Here is a 6010-nt window from a genome sequence, read left to right as displayed (position 1 = left end):
GTTGACTCAGCCTTCCATCTTTCCGAGGTCGGTAAAATGAGTACCCAGCTTGCTGGGGGTAAAGGGGAGATGACTGGGGAAGGCACTGGCAAACCACCCCGTAAAACAAAGTCTGCCTAGGAAACGTCGGGATGTGACGTCACCCCATGGGTCAGGAATGACCCGGTGCTTGCACAGGGGATCTTTACCTTTACCTTAGTGTTGGGTGAAGGGGCTGGTGGCTATGGAGGGATGTGACTGGCATTCTAAATTATGCTGGGGGGAGGGGAAGCTGGCGTTTTTCTTTGCATGGGCCCCCACGGGATTGACCTGAACTATGTCAGCAGAATGTTTCACCAATCTCAGGGACATAACAAGAGAGTTAGGAAGCCAACCAATTTCTGCTCCATTCACAGCATATCCAGTGTGTGCCAACGTACCAGTTCCACCAGCACAATGCTGGGAGGGGGGGGAGATTGCCACCAGAGTATCTCGCCATATGCCTGAAGAAAGTCTTTTCCTTAATCAAACTCATACTGTTGTCTGTTGCAAAATGAAATTTCACCCACCAGTACCTGCAAAAGATTATAGCAGTGCAAGATAAACATTAGATTTGCACTCTGTGAACTCAGAGGCTAAGCCAAAATTTCTTTCCCTGGCAGACCAAAGCTTGCGCATTGGAGTATTGCTGGCCAGCCTTTGGTCTGCTGGGTTAGGAGGAGGACAAGTCAGATGTTGAGACGGTTTCGCCAGCTGGGGAAACTTCCTCTCACCTTGCTGTTGTACATAATCTACAGGACTATGTACATGGGAGCCGCTTGGAGCCGCAGAATCTGAACACAGCCCCCACCCCCCAGCTGCTTTCAGAGAGGCAAATTCCTCAGCAGGGTCTGGTGGCCTTAGACCTGTGCCAGGTGAGCACGTGGCACATCCCTGGTGGTAGAACAAGGTGTGAGAGTCTCCCTGGGAATATCTGAGGCCCCTTGGGTGGCTTCCCACATCTGAGTGAGCTGGAGAAAGGACATGTTCATGGAGGAGGGCTATTCATGGCTATTAGTAGAAATGGATGCTAGTCATGATGCATACCTGTTCTCTCTAGTATCAGAGGAGCATGCCTATTATATTAGGTGCTGTGGAATACAGGCAGGATGGTGCTGCTGCAGTCGTCTTGTTTGTGGGCTTCCTAGAGGCACCTGGGTGGCCACTGTGTGAGCAGACTGCTGGACTTGATGGACCTTGGTCTGATCCAGCATGGCCTTCCTTATGTTCGTATGACAGTAAAGCTCTTGGAAGGGAAACAATAATTTAAAAGCATATATTTCATGCCAGCTTCTCTGTGGGCCTCAATAACTGGTATTACTCACACTATAATTTTTGTAGCATCAAAATAAGAGAACATATAGCTGGGGGTAGGGAGATCTAAGGGATGCCCGCTTTAGGTTTTAGCTGCCATTTGGTGTAAATGATTTTTTTTTTAAAAAACAGATCAAGAGGACCAACATCTGGGTATTTGGAAGAGGGGGAGTTTTCCCTGGTGCATGGCTTCAGATTGGGCGGGGGTAATAGAAGCACAAATATGTTTGCTCATTTGGAACACGCCAGAAGATTTGCAACAGCAACAAACTTGGAATGGGGTGGTTATTTGCCATGGGAGTGGGGGGGCTCACTTATTGTGTCTCTGGGGTTAGGAATGCATATTTGTGAACATTATTATAAAGACCCTTTAAGAGTGCAGGCCTCCTCTTCCAACAGGTTCTGACCCAGAGAGTGTGTGTTATATGCGACCCTATGAATCAATGAACTCCAGCACATCCTATTGTTAACAGCCTTGTTCAGGCTTGCAAACTGAAGGCCGTGGCTTCCTTTATTGAGCCAATCCATCTCATATGAACACACATGTATGAAGCTGCTTTATATTGAGTCAGAGCCTTGGTCTAACACAGCAATCTCTCCAGGGTCTCAGGCAGAGGTCTCTTACATCACCTACTGCCATATTCTTTAACTGGAGAAGCCAGGGATTGAACTTGGGACCTTCTGTACGCCAAGCAGATGCTCTGCCACTGAGCCATGGCCTCTCCCCATGCTGGGTCTTCCTCTTTTCCTACTGCCTTCAACTTCTCCTGTCATTATGGTCTTTTCCAGTCAGTCTTGTCTTCTCATGATGTGACCAAAGCTGACCCAGGGACCCTGCTTCTAACCTGGAAGGAGAAACAGAGTCAGCCTCTCTCTCTCTGCTTCTGACCTACACCAAGCTGAGAGGGAATAAGGACTGGTGAATACTGTAACTGTCCGATAAAGCACCCCAAACCCAGGGGACAGGCAGCCCCTGAGAATTCACATGGGACTGACCTGTTAGCCAAAAATGCTCTTTGATTGGGGAATTAGCACGCATATGACAATTACAATATTTATATAGCGGGATTCAACCAATGTATAGCAGAGCCGGTATCTGTGACCTCAGAATGACAGAGGCAAGGGATTCCAAATTAAGAGAGTTTATGTAGTTCAAGCATTCAATGCAGCAATACACACATACATATAAAGAGTCTAGGAATAAAAGGGAGGAGGAGAGAGACGGTTGCCAGTGTGGCAGGTCCAGATGATGGGTTATACAGTACCTGTCCTGAAGCGGAGGTGTCCTGAGTTCCGTAGGCTAAAGGAGGGGGAAGGGGTATGGATTCCCGTGGCTATACCAGCGGGGCTGGAAAGCTGGGTGGTCTGGCATTGCTACCCAGACCAGCAGAGTGACAGCAAGTATGGAGGGGAAGACCTAAGGTAGTATGGACTTTCAGTAGATCTCAGTTATACCTTTCTCTGGGGGCGGGGTGATTGGATTATCCTCGTGGTTCCCGTGTGACAAAAGGTGACAAAGACCCTAATGGTTGGCTCCTGGAGTGAGGCAATGGGCAATTTACGTAACCTATTCTAATTCCAGTGATTTGTGCAATACTGAAAGGGTCAAGAATTGCTTGAAGATGGGATTAACGAGATCGTTACATTGCTGGAGGAACGACTCATCGTTGGTATTAGGATGTCTTCTGATGAGCTAGCAATCATGCTGATGACTGAGGCGAGTGGGGGGGGGGAGGACTGCGTGCGTGCCTGGACATGCCTTGCAAAATGACAGCCTTCTTGAGACTGGGTCAGAGGAAAATGGTTTTCCTCTGGTTCTCTCCGAGAGGCTTCTCTGCCCATGGTTCCTCCTGGCCAGTTTTTCATTGGCAGGCACGGGAGCCTTCCCCATTGCATTTGGGGATTGGTGCCGTATGGAACAGTAGTGGAACGCATCTGTTTGGGTTGCCATAACCAGTCCAGGAGATTAGCAACCCGTTTCCTTACAGACCCCTGGCAACACTCTGGCATATGCAGAGCTGTCTTCCTATTAGCTTTCCAAGCTGTGCTCCTCTGCCCATTGCTGCATGCTGAGTTGGGTTGCCAGCCTCCAGGTGTGGGCCTGGAGTTCTCCTGGAATTACAACTGATCTCCAGTCCACAAAGATCAGTTTCCCTGGAGAAACTGGCTGCTTTGAAGGGCAGACTCTATAGGGGTGTCAAACATAAGGCCCGCAGGCAGGATCTGGCCCCTTGAGAGCTCTTATGCAGCCCACGAGTCAGCCACCCAGCCACCCCCCACTCGACTTGAGCTGGCAAGGCATGTCCCGGCCCGACCAAGTGCCATTTATGTCATATCCGGTCCTCATAATACAGTTTAACACCCCTGCTCTATGGTATACCAGTTTGTAGGTGAAATCACCCCCACAATTTTCCCCTCCACAAGCTCTTCCCCCAAACCCCCAGGAATTTCCAAGGCTAGACCGAGCAACCCTACCTAGATCCCAGGCAGCTTGTCCTGCAGCTGTACTGCCAGTCAGCAGCTCCTGGCACCGGAACCTGCCTGTTCAGTTCCTGTTGCTATAATTATCCTCAGCTACCTCTTTTCCTCCATGAATCATCCCAGGTAGGACTGAGGGGCTCAGGAACTCCACCCCAATCCTCTGTTCTGAACTCTGCACCAAGCTTGGGACACACAGATGGGTCCTGAGGCAAGGCAGCTCCTTGATCCTGCTTGGGGCTCCACACAGCATTCTGTGGTGGTGCAAAGTCGTGCCAGAGGAGACAACACCTTTGCAGCTTCCGTGATCAAGACACCCTGTAGCCTTCAAAGAATACAGGGGGAAAACCCCCAAAGTCTGAGACCCGTGGTACGAAGAAGCACTTTCTCTCGAACTGGGAGCCCAGGTCTTCAGGAGAGGCCCTGGTTCAATAGCAATAAGGCAGGGGCCAACTTAGGATAAGTTCACCCAGTGCCTCAGACTTTTAACTTAGGGGCCACAACAGACATTTCTGTTCAGGCAGGTCTTTAGTTAAGTGTTGAATCTGCAGTTTTGCCCTTGGAGTATAGCCTCAGTTAGTTTTGTTATGTCCTGCAAACTGCTTATACTGATTGCCTTTACATGCTTTATAACACTGAGTTTAACTTATTGTATATTGAAAGAAAGCCCCACCGCTTGTCCTCCCTTGAACAGCCAAAGGCGCTAAAGAACAATCTTGGAGAAGAGCAACATTTCCACACATCTGACAGGTGAAGCCCAAGGAGAACCTGGCTTCCAGGCCATGCCACTGGCAAAGGCCATGCGGTGGACGCACCTGGACCCAGGAGCCATCTCCAGCAGTTGCCCAGCAAGGACGCTGCTTTCACCCTGCAGTTGGACACTAACACATTCTCATGCAATGCCTGATGGAGGTGCTACATCAAGCCCACTTTCAGGACAAAGTTCCTCCCACACTGAGAGCCAGCGTGGTGTAGTGGTTAAGAGCGGTGGTTTGGAGTGGTGGACTCTGATCTGAAGAACTGGGTTTGATTCCCCACTCCTCCACTTGAGCGGTGGACACTAATCTGGTGAACTGGATTTGTTTCCCCATTCCTACACACAAAGCCAGCTGGGTGACCTTGGGCTAGACACAGCTTTGATAGAGCTCTCTCAGTCCCACCTACCTCACAGGGTGTGTTGTGGGGAGGGGAGGGGAAGGGAAGGTGATTCTGCCTTAAGTGGTAGAGAAAGTCGGCATATAAAAAACCAACTCTTCTTCGTCTTCCTTTCCTCTCCTTCGAGATCAGGAATGTAGTCCTGGCTTTGCTACCAAGGTCTGATGAAAGCCAAGGCAGTTCTGAGGAACCAAGCCTAACGTGGTCCTGACCCTCTGACTTTCATTCAAAGAGACATCTGTTGGGATGCATTATACACTGAGGAAACCAGAGGACAGCTCATTTCAACAGTACAGCCCCTACTTGTAGGCCACCCTGAATTGCTTATCCCCAACGCATGTGGTAGGGGTCAGCGCACACTTGGTGGTGGGAAGCGAAGGGAGTCCTTCCCAGGGCTGTTGTGCAAAGAAGCACAAGGGAGGCAGCAACTTTTCAAGCAGCCTACAGACACAAAGTGGCAGGAAGAATCCGACAGGCAGAACTGCTGAAAGTGGCCAGAATGCCACCACCTGCCCCTCCAAAACAGGAACCAAGACCCCTAAGGGCTGCATTCATGCACAGCCAGGAGGTACAGCGGCATCAATTAAACTATGCAGCAACCGGAGCCCCCATTTCTCCGGAGACCAAATCCTTGGATGGGCAAGAGATGAGATCGTGGGCCTATGCCCAGCCGGAAGAGAGAACGCCAGTAAGAAACGCTGGTCTGCTCTGAGGTATTATTGTTCAGAAGGGAGCCTGGAAACTCCACTGGTGGTCCAAGTTTTCAAACAGCCAAGTTTGTTTCTTTTCCTGCTGTGGCTGCAACGTTCTGCTCAACACAGCGTTCCACAGCCAGCAGTGGAGCAGCACTGCCCCCTGCTGGGCCCCTCAGTACAAGCCTCGACTATTTGTAAACTGAGGCTGGGGAGAGCGGGCGCAAGCTGAGTTGGCCCAGCTGTTGAGCGTCAGAAGCCAAACTGGGCCAGAAAACTGATTTGTGTGGAAATACAGGCTCTGCCCACTCTTCCAGGAAACCTTTCTGCTTGCCCCATCAATGAGTACACCT

The sequence above is a fragment of the Euleptes europaea genome, chromosome 3 (genome assembly GCF_029931775.1).
Source record: "Euleptes europaea isolate rEulEur1 chromosome 3, rEulEur1.hap1, whole genome shotgun sequence".
Taxonomy (NCBI): Eukaryota; Metazoa; Chordata; class Lepidosauria; order Squamata; family Sphaerodactylidae; genus Euleptes; species Euleptes europaea.
This window is presented reverse-complemented; position numbering follows the sequence as displayed.